Source organism: Mus caroli, chromosome 11, assembly GCF_900094665.2.
Source record: "Mus caroli chromosome 11, CAROLI_EIJ_v1.1, whole genome shotgun sequence".
Lineage (NCBI taxonomy): Eukaryota > Metazoa > Chordata > Mammalia > Rodentia > Muridae > Mus > Mus caroli.
The window spans coordinates 38,235,258-38,259,341 of record NC_034580.1 but is presented as its reverse complement, the minus strand read 5'-3'; the positions used below and the strand labels follow the sequence as shown (position 1 = coordinate 38,259,341).

The 24,084-nt window shown below is 37.9% G+C and overlaps 1 long non-coding RNA gene across 1 annotated transcript in view; it reads right to left on the bottom strand.

Annotated features, from left to right (window-relative positions):
• Nucleotides 1-24,084, bottom strand: part of LOC115032320 — a 184,543-nt gene that overhangs the window by 121,591 nt on the left and 38,868 nt on the right. Inside the window, exon 2 of the long non-coding RNA XR_003837973.1 lies at nt 10,725-10,850. This is a non-coding gene — a long non-coding RNA (uncharacterized LOC115032320). The remainder of the gene's footprint in view (nt 1-10,724; nt 10,851-24,084) is intronic.

Sequence of the window (24,084 nt, the reverse complement as noted above, 5' to 3'; positions counted from 1 at the left end):
CATGGAGGACACAGCTAACACATTTTTTTTTTTAAAAACAACAGCTTTTTCCTTTGAACTTAGGGGAAAGCCAGAGTCCCCAGCTATCATTTGGAAACTCTGCAGGGTGCCAGCTTCCCAGTTTATCTTGAGGAGATTGAAAAGCCATACAGAGATCTCATTCTTTTTCTCCGAACTGTCCTTTCTTTTCATTTGAGAACAAGGCTCTAATTCCATCTGCTTCTGCAGTCTACTCCGGATGAATGCAGGATATATTATTTATCATAAAACATGCTCAGGCACATCCAAGCTGCAAGCTCTGTCACGCAAGGAAGTAACATTTGCCTTCAGCTTATCATAATGAAATCAATTGCAGAAAAAATACAATGTTCTATCAGAGAAGGGATGTGGATTGTGTGCCCAGCAACCCAAATGAAATTTCTAACACAGCGTTAGAAAAGTAGTCCTACCACAGGCCTGACTCAGAATTTAGAATCCATGATGCTAAGAGGCAATTATCCCGACACTGTATCTGTGAAGGCAGGGAGCTTTTACTTACCCAGCAAAGCTGATTGTCCCTACCGAGCAGACTCCATTAGAAGGTATAGAAAACAGTCCTTGGGAGTAGTGTAGTTTCTGCCATAAAGCATGGCTGAAGTTTTCCTCTTTTCTATGGCATTTTTCATCGCTCTGACTATGTCAAGGCAAGGCCTTAAGCTAACAGCAATTTGGTAACTCAGAGAAAAGACACAGGAAAGAAGTAACCACAGCCAATGCAACAAAAGGCAACAAGGAGCTGCCTCACCAGGCCCAGGAGTGAAGAGAGAAGAATGGCAAGCCTGTGAGTGTGGGGCCTGGGCCAGAACAGTGAAGGCTGTGTTCTCCTCTCAGCTCCACATGGAGAGAGAAGCATCACTGTTAGATGTGACTCTTGCATTCATTTCTCCTTTCTGTCAATCAATGAGCCAGCCATATAGAAATTCATAAGGGGTTTTATTCTCTATGCATGGTACAAAAATGACTTTGCCCATTATGTTTGGAGCATGTAGTTAAGTGTTGGACAATTATAATCTTGTTGTTCTCATTTGGGGGCCTGGAATGGAATTCAGTTGCTGGGTTTCAAGAGCTCTTAAGGAAAAAAAAAGATTCTTAGCAGTGACTTTTATGTGTGTGCCGGTGATGAATTTGCTCTCAAAGCTTCAGAAGTGTCATTGTGCTGTAGTCATAGTTCCTACTGATTAGTGTCTGATTATATCAAATATGAAGAGAGGGACCAATATATTATACTTCAGACATATAAAAAAATCAGGATTATTTATGGGTTTACTGATAGCTTCAATTCATGTATAACACTTTTGCTGAGTTCCTTGCAACCAAACTAAATGGGGTAAATGTCAGAAGTCAATTATTATAATGATGGATAGCAATTGATGGACTCATAAACAACAGACAAAGTAAAATAGTCAACAAGCCTATCTTGTAGATAGCAAGGAGAGTTTGGGACTCAGTAGATGTGAAAAGAAATGGATATAATATCTGATGCCATAATTGCTGAGGATCGGGTTAGTTCTTATATCAACTTGATGCAACCTAGAGTCACCCGGGAAGATGGAACATCAAATGAGAAATTACCCAGACAACACTGGCCTGTGATCATGTCTATGAGAGATTGTCTTGACTGATGGCTAACGTAGGTGGGTCCAGTCCACTGTGGGTAGCCCCATTCCTAGGCAGGTCTAAGCAGTGTCAAAAAGCTAGCTGAGTATAAGCCAGTGAACAAGTAAGCCAGTAAGAAGTGCCTCTCAATGGATTCTACATCAGTCCCTGCTTGAGTTTCTGTTTTGACTTCCCAAAGTGATGGACTGGAACATGAAGCATAGGTCAAATAGAACCTTTCCTCCTCTAAGTTGCTTTTGATCTTGGTGTTTATCATAGCAACAGAAAGAGAAGTAAAACAGCTGGGTTAGTAATTGTGAACTTTATATATAGTTATGTTTTGTTCCAGATAACAATGTAGAAATCTGGACATAGAAATTTACCAAAGGAAAAAACAAAATGGCTATAAAATATAAACTAGGAAGTTTTAAGAGCATACAATCTACTCAATCATTCAGAGTCTGGAACTTTTAAAAGAGGATCTTGGCACTTTTCAGTTCACCATTTGCAAAATATGAGTGCCTTTTAAGCTTCTCTTCTCTCAGAGTGTCCTGGCTTCTAGGCACAATGTGACTGGGTATCACAGTCTGCTTAAATTGTTGAATATTTATACCAAAAAGAATCCAAAGATCATTTAATGCTCTGGTACTTTATTCTACCCAAGGAGGGATGTGAAAAATCAGGGAGGGAGATAAGTCTACTAGCAGCCACAGAGGAAACTGCTGGCAAACACCTTCCTCCACCAAGCATGAGTTGATCCAAAATGTCGGTCGGTAGTTCTGAGGCTGAGATACCTGCCCAAAATATATTCTAAACTCCTAAGGTGATGGAAGAGGACGTGCACACCTGACTTATTGACTAAATGACATAAACTTATGGCCCTTTCCCAAGCTAATTGTGACTCTTTATTCAGATATATGGTAAGCAAACTTAAAGATGCAATGTGAAGTCTCAGTACAGTTTAAACCAATTAATTTGACTTGTTAAATAATTTTTGCAGGTAGTGATAAAGAAACAATGAAAAATCTTCATACTATATAGTATTTATGGTCATGGAAAGGGTTAATCAAAACCAATAGCAACTGTAGGCTACCTTAGTGTATGATGAATTTCTTGGTCTTTTGCCATTTACTAATTTATGTAAAAGTCAATGTTCCTATACGAGATGTTACACAAGGTTACTGACCTATTGACATGTTTTGCTTAATTGGCACAGGCTTCAATTTTAAATTAATTGGGAGTGCTTAGATGTTGGGAGATTTCTCATTATAATGCAGGCTAACATATTTTATGGAACAAGCCCCCAAATGTCGAAAAACAGGAGCCTAGTCTCACAAATTAAGAGCGTGCTGCTATTTGATATAAACAATGTGGGCAGGACCCAGTTATTCCCAGCTGTTACCTGGCCTGCTCCATAGGTTGGGCTACATTTTTTGTCATTTTATTACAGCTTCTGGATGACAAGATTGTGTTCTGTCTTAATTTGCTTTCTGTTACTGTGGAAAAAAAAAAAAAAAGATCAAAACCAACCCGTGCCAGAAAGCACTTATTTTATTTTTCAACCCTAGGATATAATCCACTACAGGGGAAAGTGAAGGCAGTAATGTACAAGTAGAAAATAAATGAGAGACCATGGAGGAATGCTGTTTACTGCACGCTGTCCATGGCTTCTTCAACCCAGGGCCACCTGTCCAGGGGAGGTACCACCCACAGCAGCCTGGGCTTTCCTCATATCAATCATTAATGGAGAGTGTACTCATAGACATGCCTACAGGCCAACCTGATGGATTCCTCAGTCAAGGCTGCCTCTTCCCAGGTGACCTCAGTTTGTACCAAGTTGTCCAAAACTTATTAGCACTTGCTCACACTCCTCTGTGACATGATATAACGACAATTTCCGTGAGAAAGCCATCCGAAACTTTGCCCAAATTAATTTTTATTAAGTCAAGTCTGTTCTGCCTACATTAAAAAGAAAAAAAAAAAACTCACCAGTTTAGTTTTCCTATGACTTTCTTCTTGCCAAATTTTTACCCAACAGGTAACTGATAATGAAGAAATTGATGACCCCACTTCAGCCATTTGGGTAGAGTACCACAGAAGTCTTTTTTTTACCTATCTAATCAGCCTGTTCATTTTCAGAATATAAATCTATGAACCAAATATCCCCAAATAAATATTTTGCCCATTGTGTATGTAAATTATCACGAATAACTTACTAGCATTTGCATAACATAAGTTTCAGAATAAAAATGCTGAATACTGATATGGAATGTGTTTATAGCCAAAATTCAAATGCGTATTTTCTAGAGTCAGGTCACATCGTTAGGAGGTCATGCAAAGGAGCTTGGGATTCTTTGAGTAACGATTTGCTCAAATTAATGCACGAGGGGAAAAAGATTAATTGTGATATTCATAGAGTATGGACAAGGTTTCACATTGTTTATGCTGTGAAGTAGATGGCATCTGTAATGATTAATGTCAAATGGAAGGAGAATTAATGAGCTGTTGGGAATATATTCGTTCTATTTATATAAGACAGTGGTTCGCACATGACTTTGTGAATTGGTGATCCTTTACACTCTTCAAAATTATTTAGGACTCAGATGAGTTGTTAGTGTGGATTGCATAACTCTATTTCCTTGAAGAGAGACTTAAAGTTAGAAAATTGTAAGCAATAATTTTTATTTATTTTGAAGTGACAATATATCTATTTTATACTAATATATATGGCACATTTTAAATCACATATAACTACATAACAAAAACTAAACAAGATTTTAAAAACAGTATCTTTAGTATTAGGATAGAGATTTGCTGGATTCTCATATCTGCTTATATATTTTATCATTGTGTTATTACATTGCTGTGGTTGGCCTATGAAGAAAAATCTAGCCTCATACATGGTTTGAAAGGTTTTGATCTGTAGACTTTTTGAAAGGGTTTGAAGACACTGAGTTATAGTTGGCAAGGTTATAATTCTGGGTATTTAAATGAACATCAATCTAGATGTTGTGAAGGTGTTTTGTGGGTGTGATAAAAGTCACTAATAGTTAAGGGTCATTTGACTTGGGGCTGGAAGGTGGCTCAGCAGTTAATAGGGCCAGATGCTGTTGTTGACGAACTGAATTTGTTTTCCACCACTCATATAAGGTAGCTAGCTCATAACTGCATGTAATTCTGACTCCAAAGAATATGACATCCTCCTCATTCTTAAAAAGAAAAAACAAACAAACAAAAAAAGATCAGTTGTCTTCAAATCAGAAAGCTTATCCTGAAGATCTGGCTATGTTTGACTCAGGGGTTTGATGTGCCTTTCCAGGTACTTCACACTTGCCTAGCCAGCCCCAACAACTACAGAAGCTAGTTTCTCACAGCAGGGCTCTTAACATCTATCATCAACTGTGCCTGGTTTTTGTTGTTGTTGTTGTTGAACTCTCACAGTCTCACAGATACAAGGACCTTTACTTTAGGGTTCCTTGAGTCTCACTTTAAGAGCCACTTTAAGGTATACAGTTTAAGGTATATGGTTATATTTTGAACAGCCATTCTTGACACTTATATAAATGGCGGAGCACAATCATTACATAAGGCCAGTAAGGTTAGAGATTGCCACTTCTCCCCTCAGAGGGATTATTCATCAAAAGGCACATCTTCACTAGCAGCTCATCCTGAAGTGCTCCTTTTCTCTTCCATGCCTTTAGTACTCTCACCCTGATTGGCTTTAACAATCTGCACATATTTCAATGTGAAGATAAGCGGATCTGAGTGGCAATGCTGCAAAACACCAGGAAGCACTAGGATGTGGTTCCTAGTTTAACATGCTGAAGTATTTCACTTCAAAGTCCATCACATATGTGCTTGTGTTTGCATACAAGAGAAACAAATTTCCATTGATAAGGAATTAGATATTCTAACTGTATCATTTTCAGGAATCATAGCTGCTATAGGAATAGAAAGGGAAACGGAAAAGGCGTTTAACAGCCTTTGTACACAATGTTCTATTTATTGAATTCAAGTTTTCAAGCTGAATTTTCTAGGGAGAGGAGTGGATGTCTTAGTTACTCTTTTGTTGCTGCGAAGAGACACCATGACCAAGGCCATTTATAAAAGAAAGCATTTAATTAGGTGCTTGCTTGCATTTTCAGAGGGTTATTGATCCATGGCCATCATGGCAGGCCAGAATAGTGCCAGAGCAGTAGCTGAGAGATTTATATCCTGATCCATGGGTGGTGGCAGCAGCAGCGGCGGCAGGAGAGAGAGTGGTGGTGGTGGTGGGGGATGAGGGAGGGAAAGAGAGGAAGAGACTGGGATTGGGATGGGTTTTTTAAATCTAAAACCAGTGACTCAATGGCTTCAACAAGCAGTTCCCAAACAGTCCTACTTCCCAAACAGCTCCACTCCTGGTGACTAAGTATTTAAATATATGAGTCTATGAGTTCCATTTTCATCCACAGTAGATTTTTCTCGTTGTCTAGGCCTTTTAGCTACTTCACACTTACAAACTTCACATGTTTGTAAGATAGATGATGGGGATAAAGGAAGAATGATATCCAGAAACAGAGGGAAATACTCTTCATTTAGAAGCAAAAGCTTTGTACTAACTAGATATGCTAGCTAGGATGGTGAAAGTTTATGCTCTGTGATGGCTAATTTACACTAATGATTTGACTGGATGTGGGTTTACCTAGGAAACACACCTCTCTAGGCATGTCTATGAGGGTGATTCCAGAGAGGCTCAGCTGAGAAGGGAAGAACTACTCTGAATGGCAGCAACATCTCACAGATTGTATTCCCTGACTGAATACACAGATAGGAAGAGAGAAGGGAAGTGCCACCATTTATCTTTATTTCCTGAGGTGAGATTTGACATGAGCACCCTCCTCTTAGCATATGCTTTCAGCAATATACCTTCCCTACTGGGTTGGATGGTACCCTCAAATTATGAGATCAAACATGTCTTTTTTTTTATTATGTTGCTTTTGTGAGGCATTTTATCATGGCAGTGAAGAAACTAACTAGAGCCAAGGGTGTTGGCATACATCTTTAATCCAAATACTCTGGAGTCAGAGACAGGCGGATCTCTAAGTTTCAGGTCAGCCTGCTCTACAGAGAAGATTAACCAGTAAACAATTCTAAATCTTCTAAGTTACAGATCACCATGAATCAATAGGGTTATAGTGATGGATGTGGACACAAAGAAGATGAAAAGTTGCCTCGGAATTTGTGTGAGCCACTGTTAGTGTATTGTTGATTAAGAAGACTCTGTTGCAGAAAGACTACGTAATTTATTTGTGGTTACAAGTCAGTGTTACAGTGAAGACTATCTTGTAACTTCAAACCAGTGGAGCTCCCTACTGCTCCATTGAGGTCAACATTCCTTTTGAATTTCTGTTTGATTGACTCCCACCTAACTCAAATCACTTAACAAAAAAGATAATTCATTGTTTTTTTTTTTTAAATGGTCCAGATCTCCAAAGACTCTTTATACCAATACCAACTCTCTCCTTCAATGCTATAGGAAGGATAACTCTATAGGGAAAGGCAGCTAAGGTTTTGCTGACTCTAGAAATGTAAACAGAATTGAAGTGGAAACTTAAGGGTTCTTTGGAGAGTCAGTTGTGTTCGATGGTGTTTTGCTGGGGCAAAGACATGAAGGAGTGTTTTCTTGAAGTGGACACAGGTGAAAGACTAAGGCAGACTCATGAAGGAATGTTTCACTGAAGCAGGCATAGGGAAAGGATGTTCTGCTAAAGTAAGCCTGTGGAGGATATGTGATGTTTCAAGGGAGTATAAATAGAACTCGATGGACAGTGAAGGAGGCTGAGCTAGGCTTGCTTATAGAGCTAGCTGTGCAATGCTTGTTGTTCTCCTGAAAGAGGCACAGTGGATAACTTCTCCTGGGGTTCCTCCCTGCTCCCTCCTGAAATGTGCCTAGCTGAGGTCTGGCTGTCTCTGCTAGATAGTGTCACCACTTCTGATTTGTGTTTGCTAACCTGACTCTACCAAGCTGGACTGCTGATACATCCATGAAGTGTTTGCCAGCGGATCGAGCTGCTGCCTCTGACCTGTTAACTGAACAGCCGATCTCCAGACAACATAGATGGGAGTTGCTCCAAAGAACCATTTCTAAACAGGTCTATTTCCTGCCCCCCACCCCTGTATCCTTTTTTTCCTCACTACCTCTTGTGGGTGATGGGCTAGCAGGGAGGTTAAGGAATTTAAGAACCATCATTAAAAATAGGCTTTGAAGGAAAGGTACACAGAATCAGCCAAGAAGTCTCAGTAGAAATGCCCTATTGATATATCTCACCCTGCAAAAGCCCCCAAAGAAGACACAGAGTGATTCAGTTTTGGCAGGATGCTTGTCCCTGGGGCAAACACTGTTACCACAAGGGGGGAGACTTCGGATGTGCCAGGTGATATGAGCAACTCAATGCTGAAGCCAGCACTTTTTACTGCAAGGAGTGTGTACCTCCCAAGAAAAGAGTACTTTCTCACCAGAAGGCCAACAGTTCTAGACAGATACAGAGTTAGAATACTATAATTCCATTGTAAGATGCACTTTTGGAAGCAGAAGAAAATGCAACAGAAGGAAGTATCTAAGAACAGAATCTTTCCAAGGAGGGGAATGTGAACCAGAGGGAAAATGTTGCTTTTCTTCTAAATTACTCAGGTCAGCATTCACAATTTTTGTAAAGCACTGAATTCCTAGATAGAAAAGACAAGGTTGATTCACCATGGCCTACATCAAATCAAAGTCTTAGCATAAGAAATATCTTAAATCCTTAGAACATACCTGGTATTCCAAAAGTCATGTGATTTATGTATGAAGATTGCTCATGTGATTAATGCTAAGCCCACTGCCAATGCCTTTTATGATCCAAGACCCAAGCCTATAATGACCAATCAATCAAGTGTTATTTTATGAAGCCTCTATTAGCAGTGAAAATAGTATTCACTGTTCCCCAAATTGTTCTTTGTGATTTTATAGCATACATTTCTCACCTACTAAAACTTCAGTTGGCCTGGTATTTTCTGAGTTCTTATTAACTTCAGTTCACATGGAATTTCATGATGTAGCTAGAAGTATTAAAGAATCCAGTAAACTAAGATTTCTACAAGGTTATCTTGGAAAAAAAAGAATAATTTATATGCAGCACAGAATCTTACTTAAATTCCCACCTCAAAAGTATTATAAAGAAAAGCAGCAGTGATTCTGGGTTTTATGAACCTTATCAAGGACAAGGAGACAATAGAAAGTTGGGGTTAGGAGGTGTGGTTTGCTTACATAATCATCACTTCTAATACTGACTTCTTAGTACCTGTGTGAACAGGCTATTTAGTTCAGTTTCACAAACTTTCTGATTTCAACTATAATATGGGGATGCCATCAGTAGCTAATTCACTGACAATTTTAATGTCCTTTCAGTTGAAATAAGGTAATTTTTATATAAGGAATAAAATAAAGAAAGAAAAGAAATAACACCTATTGTTATTTCTAGAACATACTAGGCAATACAGAATTGTATGGGCTTGAGTGAATCTTTTATAATTTCTCCAAGGATCCTTTTCAATTCTTTCATTATCGTCCATTCTTCTTCTTTTTTTTTTTTTTNTTTTTTTTTCGAGATAGGGTTTCTCTGTATAGTCCTGGCTGTCCTGGAACTCACTTTGTAGACCAGGCTGGCCTCAAACTCAGAAATCCGCCTGCCTCTGCCTCCCGAGTGCTGGGATTAAAGGCGTGCGCCACCACTATGTGGCATTTTTCATAATCACAAACAAATAGATTTAATTCCTTATCATAAGTTAATTTAAGCATAAGCTATTGCATTAGAGGTCTCTTCAACTTGAATGCAAGCACATCCTGAATAATTATACCTTGATTTTGTTCGCTCTTTTTAAGACCACCATTGGTTTACTCTAAGCAATCAATGGATGTCAGTGAGTAGATTATCTATAGGAAAGGAATTTTCTTTTCTTGTTGATTCTTAAGAGCCAAACTAGATAGTTTGATATAAGATGGCAATAGACCCACACACCCAGAAAATGGACTGCTGTGAGGATGAAACAAAATATACCCATTTATAAAAATGTGTCATTGCCCCACCAATTCCAAATCTTATAAGTTTATTCTCACACATGTGCACATAGCCTGTACTTTATTAATTTTTTTACTACTCATCTTTACTCTAGAAAGTATCTGAGAAAAAGGTGATACAATAAGTGTTTTCTGATAGCTCTGGTATCCATGATTGAATGTCCCCTTTGTACCAGGTTTGGAGAGAGACTTAGCAGAAGGTCCCCTCCAGTATGTGACCAGAACCAGTCAGTGCATATGTAATATCTCTTGGTAATTGGTTCCAAGAACAGAAGGCTTTTGCTGCCATAGTGTAACATTTTCAATAGATTCTAGCATTTGATTCGCCCACAAAAAGTTTTCTTTATGCCACATCAAGGTAGAAGTAGAGCTATTGAGACTGTGCTATCTTAGATTATGCCTCCATATTAGCAAGGCTCCAGTTAGCACAGGTCTGCTGGGATCATGACTTCACCCAAATGTCACCAAAACCCTGTCATACATCTTAGGAATAGCTCTCCATTCTAGCTTACTTAATAGTAGCATCTACCTGTTTCTTGCTGTCATCTCGTTGTCTCTCTGGGTTGCTTTCTTCACTTTATTATCTGTGTGGCATGAGGATTTAGTCAAACTAATTTCTAGCATCAACCTTGGTCTTGGTACCTGTGTACCTTCTAGTTGCCATGGTACTAATCATGTTGGGTAAGCTCCTTGCATTTATGTCCATAAATGGTTCTCACTTCAGTGGCACATTGCTAACTAAACAGAGCGAAACCCTACAGGATGGGAGGCTCATTCTTGTTCTTTGCCAACTTCAGGATGGATTAATGCTCTACTATCCTTGAGATTGCTTTTTCTGAGAAATTCTTTTGGATGAACACTTTCAATTATTTTTATAAGAGTCAAGGTTCAAATGATCACACAGTCTCACTTTTTCATATTCTCATAGTTCTGAAATGTTGTTTCATCTGTGTCTTTAATGAAAAACTTAAAATCCCGAGAATGCTCTTACCAGTTCTACAGTGCAATGTGGTGACTGATGGCATCTAAAGCTCTAGGTGTATGGTAGGATTGCTCTGCATCTAGGCAGTTCTCATCTGTAGTTCATGAGGAGGCTCCGTATTTTGCTGTTCACGGTCTATTGAACAGAACAAAGGAGTTACATCTCTAAGAGCTGTGGAAATGAAACATATCCCAAGCATCATGAAATCACATGGTCTAGAAAGGAATACGCCTTGATTTCAGTCCTATTTTGCCTGCAAATCTCCACATAAAACCAAACACACGACAGCATTTTATTCTCAACAGAAGCAATAATGGAATGGGGTGATGGTATTTTTTCTTTTATATATATATATATATATATATATATATATATATATATATATATATGAATGCATTCTTGCTTAATTTTTCCCCATAAATTCTGGCTTGAAGATACTGAACAGTTGGTTATTATCTCAGGGAAAATCCAACAGCCTGTTTTATCCACTTTATGTTTTTCTCTCTCATTTAATTTGAAAAGTAAACATTGCTATGAGGTTCAGAATGAGGCTTTAGGCAGTTTCTCCCATCTGCATTCTACAATTCACTCGATGAAAGGATTATTGTTTGTGATCATCTGATGGAAAAAATACCTCACTTATTTTCCAGTAAGAATCATATTTTTAAGGTAGATTAATGTATTATTAAAATTATTTTGTATTGCAAAATGAAAAAGATAGTCTTAATTTTTTTCTTCTTTATGAAAAAATATATTTCTGGAAGTCAGTGGTCAGATTATCATGAACCCATTGGGCACTGGCTTATTGTTCTTAACAAGTCAGCTATACATTACTATTCTAAATTTTCGGGATTCAAATGGCCTGCTAGGAAAAGCACAAACTGGTGTTCATTGAAGTACCATATGAGGCTTGGCCCTGCCTTCCCTGTAATATTTGTCAAGGGGAAATCTTATACCTATGCAGATGAATATAACCAAAGTTTGGGGTTCTTAGTAGTGGATGGAGCCAGTGACATATTACCACACATGCAAACTACAGTTCTTTACTTGCAACTATTAAAGAAGGAAGCCAAAGATTTCCTGTAAGATTTGACTCTTTATCAATGAAATTGATTCAGATAGACCAGATTTTAATTTTCATCTCTGCTACCTTTAAGTGTTTATTAGATCTTGGGAAGTTACTATATCTCTCAGTTTTACTTTCTTAATTTCCAAGAGAAGTACCATATCTATTATTGGTTTTATGTAGATTTATACAAATTACATGAATGTAGTATATGTAGCATTACATATGTATGTATACATATATATGTAAACCTAGTATGATAAATAATCTAATAATGGTTTCAGCTATTTTGTCTAATTCAACCATAAACTCAGATACCATATATAATAGCTTTCATTTTTCCATCACTATGAGACTTGAATAGCACAATTCACTTCTTAAGTTTCTGTAATTTCTCACCCTACTCCAATCTCATTTGGTTAAGAAAAGGTGAATATATAAAAGTAGCATAAATGCCTAATCTGTAGAAATAGTATGCATGAGACAGAGCTAGTCATTTGATTATTTCCACCGGGGGAAAATGTGTCAAGTATTCACTCAAGAAACTCTCCCTGTTTCCCCATACTTCCAGTTTCTAGTTCTGTGTCTAAGAAATTTTGAAAGCTGACATTCCACATTCGATGATAAAAACCTGAACAAATTAAATATCTACAGACCAAAAAAAAAAAAATCCCTCAGCAAAGTATTAACAAATAAAACCTAATGGTGTAAAAAAAATTACACACCATGATCAAATGAGATTTATTCTGTTATGCAAGAAAATCAGCTAAACATCACATCAATAGGCTAGAGAAGAAAAAAAAATGACATAATTATAAATTGGTGTGGCAAAAGCATTTAACAGAATCCCACCATCATTCAAGGTCCTTTAAATTGATTAAAGGGAACTCTTTCAATTTATACAAATATAAATATATGCACACATTTTATAGCTTATTTAGATAAGCCTAAAAAGCAACATTTTTGTTTCACTGATTTAGAACAAAGTAAGGAAGGAATCTCTCACAACTGATTTTCAGGATTTTTTTCTGGGTCATCATATAAATTCAACTTCTTTGATGTATAGTTGTAATGAGCAATTAGCAAAAACAGTACTCACTTATAGTTAAGTATCCTTAAACATGAAATACAAAAATTTCAACTGAAAATGCAACTTATCTGTATAGGAAAAAATGACAGAACTCTGATTAAATAAAAAAGAAAACACTAACAGAATGGAAAGATGTTTCATGTTCATGGATAGGAAACATTACCATTTAAGCAAACAGTAGAGAATTCTCAAAATCCTGAGTAGAATATAAGATTAGGAGGCTTCCCTGAAGATTGGTTAAAGAGTCAAGGTACAGACTACAACAATAGTCTGTACTTTTATGAGAAATTACAACTGAGAACAAAAGGATTAGGTAGCTGAGAGCTCTGTTAAGTAACAGAAGACTCTACGAACTGGTCACCACATGGCTTGAGAACTATCCAGGGAAATGTTTGCTCTATAGACACAGAGAGAAACCACAGGCACAAGCTGCAGAATAATGGATCAGACTTCAGCGATGTAACATGCTATGATAGAGAGATGCAAAGCCAGCACAAGCTATAGGCAGAGGCTTATGTGTGATGTAAATAGTTGTGATGTTGAGATTATTCAGGGGTCTCAAGTAGGAGACATCAAATGACAATGGAGGACCTGAGAGTTATGCTGCTGCACTCAGCCTGGCCATGTCAAAACCACATACTAAAAACATGTGAACTGTAGTTATTGAAGAGACTACTGAAATGGATGTCCACACAGGTAGGACCTGAAAGGATGAATGTTTCCAGGGGAAAAGGCAAACAAGAGCAGAGCAAGTGTGACATCAGGGCACAGCAACAGGTGGAAATGTCCCCAAAGCAACTTTCCATGCAGATGTCTGGGAACAACCCAAGGAAGGGCTGACACCTGCTGGTGATGGAGAAGAAATGGAATCCAATGGGTAAGATAGAACTGTCTCCAGTGAGACAGTGTGTGCCTTCGAGTCTGGCTTTACAGAGTTGAACTGGAGCATCAGACTGCCCTTCCCTAGTCAGTGCAGTTTGCATAGCTTACTATGCGAAACATCTCCTGAAGAGGATCACAAAGCCATCCCTCCAAGGAGGGGACACTGGATATGCTGTTAATTGTCTTCTCTTATTATATCTTTGCCTTAAAAACTTTAAAAATTTACATGTAAGTTTTATCAGGTAGGGAGGTTACAGCAATATTGGCTCTTGGTGGGCTAGCTACTTTTTATAGAAAACAAAAACATTTCCCATACCCAGTACTGGGATGAAAGGCATATGCTAACACCCTGGAAACAAAATATAAGCAAATAAAAAGGCGAAAAAGTCCCAAAACTTTACTCTTGCAAAAAATATCTCATAAATGACAAGATTTTGGTTTTATATCTCTAAATGATTTTTATGATTTTTACAATGTTGCCACACCCATTGCATTGAGTACATCATACTATTCTTATTAGAGCCCATATACTTTTCATCTCACCTCCACTCTGCTTACCTCTTCTTTTTTTTAAACCCCCACTTCATTTTAACTTCTTAATTAACATGTGTCATAATTTTAATAATCTTTAAATTCTGAGGATTTTCACAACATCTCTACTTTCCTGCTCTATCTAATCTTTCTCTACTAAGACAATTTTATTTCTAATCTTAGCCTTAGAACACGATCTGTTAGATCCCACAATACCCTTCTGATTCCTTTATCCCTTGCTAGTAATTGAAGTTTAAGGGAACTATTATGATATTTGCATAGTGGTCTTAGAAAGCAGTTAATATTCAATTCTTGGAATGTCATTGGGGAATCATTCCAGGTCCATGCACATGAGGGTTAGCCAATGAATTATATTACCAGTCCACACTAGAAGAATTATTCATTTGATATACTGCAGTCTACTGCAGTCTAGTTTCATGTGAACACTGCAAATACTTCAATTGAAGGATGTAGCTGTATATATATATATATATATATATATATATATATATATATATATATATAGTGTAGCGTATATAGTGTATATAGTGTAGCGCGCACACACACACACACACACACACACACACACAACCACTGAAATAATCTTGAAATACAAATGTCAAAGCAGAAATTCAAGAAACATGAGAAACAAAAGCAGCATGATCCCTTTGAAAGTAGTAGATCCCAATGAAGCGAAATAGATAGAATTGTAGATGAAGAATTAAAAAAAAATACTTGCCTTGAGCTTTAGCAAAATTAAGTAGGATATAAACCCACTCTTAAATGTATCCAAAGGGAATAAAAATAAATGCCAGCTTGACATAAGAAAAGCCATATACAATATAGAGAAGAAGGATGCAGGGGCTGGACAGAGTAAAGTGCTTGTCACACACACATAAGGACCTGAGTTCAGGTGGCAGCCATGTAAAAAGCTAAGTGTCTTGAGACCCAAGCCTGAAATTCCAGTGCTGGCAGGTAGTCAGTCACAGGAGGGTCCTAGGATCTTGCTGACCGGCCAGACTAGTTTAGTCAATGAGCCTCTCCTTCAGTGAGGGGCCCTGTCTCAAAAGTTGCTGTTCAAACCATTAGAGGAAGACACCCAAACTTGAACTGTGGGCTTCACATACAAGGGCACAAATTTATGCACGAACCTGCATATACAAATGCACATGCATGAACATGTACATATGCATACAGCAACACACATATACACATACATACTCACATATTGAGTACACACAAGAAATAGGAATTCAGTAAAGAAACAAGAGTGTTGATAAATATCCTGATACTTTATGAGAAAAAAAAAACCTCATTAAGTAAAAAAGAAAAAAAAGACTAGATGTAGTGATAGACAGACTATCAGATGTGGAAGACAGAAAGATGAACTGAAATATTCAAACATTGACATCGACAAAGTAAAATAAGAATAAAATATATGAGATAATGTATGAAATACCACTGAATAAATTTATAAATTATTTAGCTAGGAGAAGAACTTCAGGGTAGAAGAATAATTATATATTCAATAAAATCACAGCAGAAAGAATAGAGATTGCTATAAAGATTTAGAAGGCAAATAGAATGATTGAGAGATGAAATTTAGAAAAAGAACTTCCTCATGTTATATTATAAAAAATAAAAATAAATACAGATGATAAAGAAAACACATTGAAAGATGAAATGAAGAAACACCAAATAACACATAAAGCAGCCCACCAGAATCAGGGATTTATCAACAGAGACCTTGAAAACCAGAAGAGCAAGGAAATATATTTCAACCTCTAAAAGCTGTAACTGCCAATCCAGATCATATTCCCAGCAAAACTAGGCATCACATTTCAACATCAGAAGAAAAAAACATCTTTCCATGATTAACAGAAACACAAGGAGCTTCTGACTCCTTGGCCAGTGGTAGAGACACTACTTAAAAGAATCACACTGAGAAGAAATTCAACACATCCAAGAAGCTGCAGCAAATAATAAATTAATCCTTAGAATAGGAGATACACCAATGAGTAGTAAGAAAACACCAGACATTATAAATCTAGAAATGATGGGAATTAATACACACTTTTCGGCAATCACTCTGAATATTAGTGGCCTCAATTTGCCAACCAAATGGCACAGAAGAAGAACAGATTGATAAGTAATTAGACTGCATAATGAATATTATTCCAACAAAGGACCCAACAACAGAAAAAGGTATTCTAGCATCCTGAACCCTGGCATCTATGCTTGATTTTTCCAAAATGTTAAAAAGAGTTTTGAAACTATCCAAAGGATTAAAAGGGAGGGAACCTTCTAAACTCATTGTTTGATGCTTTACCACATGGATTAGCAAAGCCAGACAAAGATACTGCAAGAATGACTTAGCACACACCTCTCAATAAACCTGCAATATCACATTGAGAGTATGAAGGATTAACAATCATTTCATCATCTTAATTGATGCATAAACTACATTTGATAAAATCCAAATACCTTCATAATGAAAGTCCTGACAAAATAGGTATAGAAGAAAGATCATGCCTCAACATAATCAAAGACATTGTGTCAAACTCAGCCAACATGGATGAATGGGGGAAAGTTTTTCTAAGATGGAAAACAAGATAAGGGCACCCGTGGGCCTGGGTACCAGAGGTTTTCCACAGAGATCTCTGGCTAGGCCTGGTGTGAGGTTTCCAGCGAAGGGAAGCTAGTGCAGGCAGGGAAACAAAGTCTCTACCGTGTCTTCCAGGTCGCTCGGTAACTCTGAGCTGCTCTTCACTGAGTCATGTCTGGCTGGGCCAATGAGAAGCGAACTATCCAGTGAGGAGTGCTGTGAAACCTCAGGTGGCATTTAAGGAGAGAAGATATCTTCCCAAGTGTTACAGCTCTTGGGACAAAAGACTCAGATGATGGCATAGCTCTTGCATACCTTTAATTCCCTGGCTAGGATTTATAAACAGTTTTCTGGTGATTCGGGGTTTGACAGCAGGTATCTCTCATTGGCTTGAACTGAGAGTTTGGGGGAAACCTTATTTGCATGTGGGACGGCTTGGTGTTGCTCCTATGTGACAGATAGCCACACACCTCTCCTGTGGGGGCTGTGGGGGTAGTAATTTCAATAGGTGTCAGGGGTCCAGGAGACATGAACACCTTTCACCTCATGTAGGTGAAAATCACCACCCACTGGGTCCCCCTGGGGTTCAAGATCTATGCTTGACTGGAGATCAGGCTGTCTGTGTGCAGCCTACTGCCTCACAGGCACCCATATTCATTTTTCTTGCTCAATATAGTTCTGGGGGTTTTGAAAAAAAAATAGGCAAGAAAAAATAAAAGGTATAAGAATAGAAAATAAGAAAGTCAAATTATCTTTTTTTTTCCACAATGATGATATTTGGGAGAAACTGAAGAATCTCCCAAAAGCCTATTAGAATTCACTAATTCAATAAAGCAGAAAGGTACAAAAGCCAGCAGCTTTCATTATATCATTAATAAAGTAGATGAGGAGGAGACCCTGAAGGTAAGCCCATCTACAACAGCTCCAGAAAACGAAATAAAATGCCCAGGGGATAAAATTCACTCAGGAAATGAAAGACATCTACACCAAAAATTATGAAACACCAGGGAGAGAAATTGAAGACAGAAAACAAACAAACAAACAAACAAAAAAAAAAACCAAAAAACAAAACAGAGAGAAAGGAAAACCTTCCATGCTCATGTCTGGGAGAACTAATATTGAGATATTTAAGCTATCCAAATGATATGTAGATTCAATCAATGTTGGAACACTTATGACATTATTTGCCTAACTAAGGAACACAAGTATAAATTCACATGTAGTGTACAATATGCTGAGTAGCCATAGAAACCTTGAGCAAAACAACAGAGCAGATAGCATTACAGCATTGCTGTCAAGATGTGCTTGTTAGGCTTTGTCTCCAGTCTTGCATAATCTTGGGATAGAAGCAGATGTACAGGCCATGCAGCAAGCCAGAAATCCTAGAAGGAAAGCTTGGAACCCTGAAGACAGTTGGCTCTTGTTAAGGACAGCCAGGACATATCAGAGGAAGAATACTGTCTTGATGATTTTGCTGGAGAAACTGGGTGTATACCCATGCAAAGCAAACAGAATCTTGGTATGTCTCATTCCCATTCCACAGAGCTCAACTCAAAAGGGACCAAAAGACCTGAACTTAAGATCAGAAGCTTTTAACAAGCAATGGGTGGAGTAGGGCAGTTTTAGACACTGATACAAGGCCATCATTTTTGTGGATTTGATACCAAAAGCACAGGAGAAAAAGGGCAAAAGGATGACAATTGGAATTAAATCTATCTACATGATGTAAAGGACACAGTCTATGTCTTTGGAAAAGATATGAGATCAGCATAAGTCCTCACAGGCAGGCGAATGGGTCAAGAAAACATCATCTACATACATGATGGAATATTATCCAGCTCCAAAGAAGATTGAAAGCATGCCATCTGCCACAGAATGCATGGATCCCAAGAAGGTGAAGTGGAATAAAACAACTATTAGAAAGGCAAGACCTTTTGTTCTCTTTCACATGCAGAAGCTGAGAAGAGACAACTGTGAGCAGAATAGTGATCAGCAAGCATTGAGAAGGGTATAGAGAACAGGGTGGAAAGGTACGGCTGATTTGACTAGTACATGCTCTGTGCATATGTGAAAAGATCACACTGCACTGCATTAATAAGTACAATTAAGACTTTAAAAATAAATAAAAGACTTACCCTAAACTAAAGTAAATCAGGACAGGGTGTTATTAATAAAGTAACTGAGAAATGAATCAAGGGGACATAAACAACCTAGAAGTGTATCCTCATAAGATCCACAAACCTGGTCAACAGATCTTTACAAATGAGCAAAGGTGGTACATTAGAGCAAAGGCCAACTTTTAGACAAATGGCAGTGGACAGCTGGTCACCACAAGCAAAACTAAAACTTATCAAGGGAAAGATCTTACATTCTTCACAAACATTGTCTCAAAGTATATCAAAAGAACTAATGTCAAATTCACAGTCATAAAACTCCTATGTGCATGCTGCAATCGACAACTTTGACTTCATCAACCCAAATAAAACAAGACAGTTTCTGCTCTCCAAAAGGAGGAAAAGAAAATAAGACAGTCAGGGAGAAATTCTTCCCAACAAAAAATATAGATAAAGTCCTATTTTGCAAAAAACCATCCCATCCAGAACACCTAAAATTCATTAAAAAATAACTTGATTAGAAAATAAACAAAAAAATTGAGAGATATGTCACCAAAGAGATACACAGATGGAAAATATGTCTATAAAATGATGTCACTCATCAGAAAAAAAAGTTACAAATACACTCAGATTCTGTTACACATCCATTAGAGTATCCCAAAGCTAAAATATCCATAGCACCAAATGGCAGAGGATATGAAATGACAGATACTGTCACTACTGTTAGAAATGCAAAATGACACAGCTGCTTAGAAAAATTGTGTCCTTGGAAAATTATAGGCAGTTTTAACAAGCAATGCAGGCACAATATTTCATAGTATATATTCTGAAGGAGTTGAAAACTTTTATTAGTATAAAAACCAGCACATTGATATTTCTTCTATATTCATAATTTCTTAGACTTGGAAGCAATTGATTTGTTTCCTTCAGCAGTGAATGGTAAGTCATAGTAGAACTGGACAATAGAATATTGTTCAGTGCTAAAAGGAAATAAACTAGAAAGGCACGAAAGATATGGAGAAACCTTAAGCACACGTTAAATAATCTGATATTTTCAACTCCATGGCATTCTTGGAAAGATCAAGCTATGAGGACAACAGAAAGATCTGTGGTTGCCAGGGATGGAGAGGGAGAAGTGACAAAGCCACAGAACATGGAGGAATTTCCTGATTGTGAAAATGCTCTGTATAGCCAGTCATGGTGGCTCCTACCTATCATTCTACAAATTGGGAGGCTGAGGCAGGAGGATTGCTACAAATATAAGGCTACTCTGTCCTACATACTGATTTTCAGACTACCCTGAGCTCATTTAAGTCTCTGTCTCAAAAACAAGACACAACACAACAAAACATCTCCATAACCCAGCTAACAACTCCAATAGAAGTCTCCTGCACTGCTGGAGGCCATGCTAGTACTAGGAACCCCAGAGGCCTCTTGCTTTACCATAGGCCACACTGATGCCTTGAATCCCAGAGGCCATATGAGTTTCTACAATTTCAGAACACCAGAGGCAACAGGGCATCCCAAACCCCAGTAGAGTCACTTTACTAGACCTGAAGACTTTCCCATCACCAGAACCACAAGCTGCTAAAGCCAGAAGACCAGAGACAAAACAGAAAACCAAGAGAAAAACATATCCTAACAAAGATAAAATCAGAAATCAAACTAAACCTATAATTACTCAAATCCAGATGCCTAGAAATCAGCATAAGAACACAGCTAACAATAGCTAAAGAAATATGGTACCACCAAAGCCCAGATATACTACTACTAAGAAGCTCTGGATATTCCTATACAGCTGAAGCATAACAAAATTACCTTACAACCGATTTTATGAAGATGATAGAGGTCCTTAAGGAAGAAATGAATAAATCTCTTAAAGAAATCCAAGAAAAAACAAACAAACAAAGAAGTGAGAAAATGAATAAAACTGTTTAAAACCTGTCTGTTAATGGAAATAGAAGCAATAAAGAAACACCAACTGAGGGATCCAGGAGATAGAAAATCTAGTTAAGTGAAAAAGAACTATAGATGCAAGCATCACCAACAGAATATAAGAAATGGAAGAGAAAATGTCAGGAATAGAAGATATAATTGAAGAAATTGACACATAGTCAAAAAGTGTTAAATCTAAAAAAATCCTGGCCAGGCAGTGGTTGCACATGCCTTTAATCCCACCACTTGGGAGGCAGAGGCAGATAGATTTCAGCCTGGTCTACAGAGTGAATTCCAAGATAGCCAGGGTTACACAGAGAAACCCTTTCTCGAAAAAACAAAAACCAAAAACCAAAACCAAAAACCAAAATCAACCAACCAAACAAACAAAAATTCCTGACACCAACCATCCAGGAAATCTGGGACACTGTGAAAAGAACTAACCTAAGAATAATAGGAATAGGAGAAGACTCCCTACTTAGAGACCCAGAAAACATTTTTAACGAAATCCTAGAAGAAAACTTTCCTAACCTGAAGAAGGAGATGCCTGCCTATAAAGAAAGGTACACAAAGCATACAGAACACCACATAGATAGGAATAGAAAAGAAATTTCCATCACCACAAAATAATCAAAACACTAAACATACAGAACAAGGAAAGAATATTGAAAGCTGCAAGAGAAAAAGGCCAAGTAACATATAAAGGCAGACCTATTACACACTCCTTCTCAATAGAGACTCTAAAAGCCAAAGGGGCCTGATCAGATATCTTGCAGATTCTAAGAGACCACAAATGCCAGCCTAGACTACTATACCCAGCAAAACGTCAACTCACCACAGATAAAGAAAACAAGATATTTGATGACAAAGCCAATTTTAAATAATATTGATCTACAAATACAGGCCTACAGAAGGTACTGGGGGAAAATTCCAACTAAAGGTGGTAAACTACACCCATGAAAATGGGAAAAAATAATCTCACACCAGCAATCTAATGCAGAAACGCACACACACACACACACACACATGAGAGGAGAGGTGAGATATGTGTGAAGTATTTATATGTTCCTTTTAATTTTACTGTGAATGTAACAGTTCTAAGATAATATTCATAAAAATATTTACTCCACTTTTAACAAAATTCCTCCACTGGCTAGGCAGTAAGGGTAAATGCTTAAACAGGTTCCCCATCCCAACTTTAATGAATATTTAAATGCCAGGAAGAGCACAGGAAGAATGAGAGAGAAAATAATCAATGACCATCAATGCACCCTCAATACAACATTGCCTGAAGGGATTACATTGTGACCAAGACTTCACTGGGAACTCTTTATCACTCTGGCTACTGGAAGCACCTGAAATCTATCACTGTAGTTCAATTCAAAATTCTAAGCATTCACAAAAGCTTGTTGTAAAAGAAGACATAATGGATTTGGTTGATCTGTGTGTGTGTGTGTGTGTGTGTGTGTGTGTGTGTGTGTGTGTGTGTGAAAGAGAGGGAGGAGGGGGAGAGAGAGGGAGAGGGGGAGGGGGGAAAGGGGAGGGCAGGAGGGAGAGAGTGACAGCTTTCAAACTAACAATGAACCTGAAATGGAAAGGTACAGAGTATAGAGTCAGAAAGTGTGCTGCCAAGAACTGGGAATTACAAAGGCAGTATACAAGCAATATGTAGCTTTGGATGTTGATAGAGAAAGTAAAAATAGACATCTGGGATATAAAAATCATCATCTAAAAGTTGGAATGGTAGTACACGATTATAATCCTAGCATTTGGGAGGTGCAGGCAGGATCAGGACATCAAGGTCATTCTTGACCACACAGTGAGTTTGAGTCCACCTTAGGCTAAATGAGATACAGTCTCAAAAATAATTAAAATTCAATTAAAGTTAAAACATGGAAAAATGCTTTTATATTTTGTTGGTACGACACTAACACAATAAAGAATTCACATAGAGTGTTTGCCATTAATACCATATACTTAAAGAAGAGTCCACTGAGTATCAATCAATAACAGTTTAAGCCTTGAATAATGTAAATAAATAGCTTCATGAAATGTTGAAGGACAGCAAAGTCCTCAGGGATAGGAAATGCCTGTTAACAACCTTATATCCAACTGAAGTATCAATGTCAAACATAAGTAACAGAAATATTTTTGAATGTTGAAAGATAAAGGATGCTGTTATCAAGCATCTTCACTGAAAAAAAAATCTAGGATCTATGTACTGGCTAGTTTTGTGTCAACTCGACACAGCTGGAGTTATCACAGAGAAAGGAGCTTCAGTTGAGGAAATGCCTCCATGAGATCCAACTATAAGGCATTTTCTCAATTGGTGATCAAGGGGGAAAGGCCCCTTGTGGGTGGGACCATCTCTGGGCTGATAGTCTTGGCTCTCTAAGAGAGCAGGCTGAGCAAGCCAGGGGAAGCAAGCCAGTAAAGAACATCCCTCCATGGCCTCTGCATCAGCTCGTTTTCTGACCTGCTTGAGTTCCAGTCCCAACTTCTTTGGTGATGAACAGCAGTATGGAAGTGTAAGCTGAAAAAACCCTTCCCTACCCAAATTGCTTCTTGGTCATGATGTTTGTGCAGGAATAAAAACCCTGACTAAGACAATCTATATATGATTTTAAAAATTATAGTGAGAACACTTGCGAGGAACACATTGTTTTAACTACAAGGCACAAACTAAATTTGTAGGGATAATAAATTCAAAACAGGAACCACATTAGCTCTGATAAAAGTTGGGAGAAGAGGTGTGGAGCTGAGACAAAAGTATGGACCATCTAGAGACTGTCATATCCAGGGATCCATCCCATAATTAGCCTCCAAAGGATGACGCCATTGCATACACTAGCAAGCATTTGCTGAAAGGACCCAGTATAGCTGTCTCTTGTGAGACAATGCCGGGGCCTAGCAAACACAGAAATGGATGTTCACAGTCAGCTATTGGATGGATCACAGGGCTCCCAATGGAGGAGCTAGAGAAAGTACCCAAGGAGTTAAAGGGAACTGCAACCCTATAGGTGGAACAACATTATGAACTACCCAGTACCCCGGAACTCTTGACTCTAGCTGCATATGTATCAAAAGATGGCCTAGTCGGCCATCACTGGAAAGAGAGGCCCATTGGACTTGCAAACTTTATATGC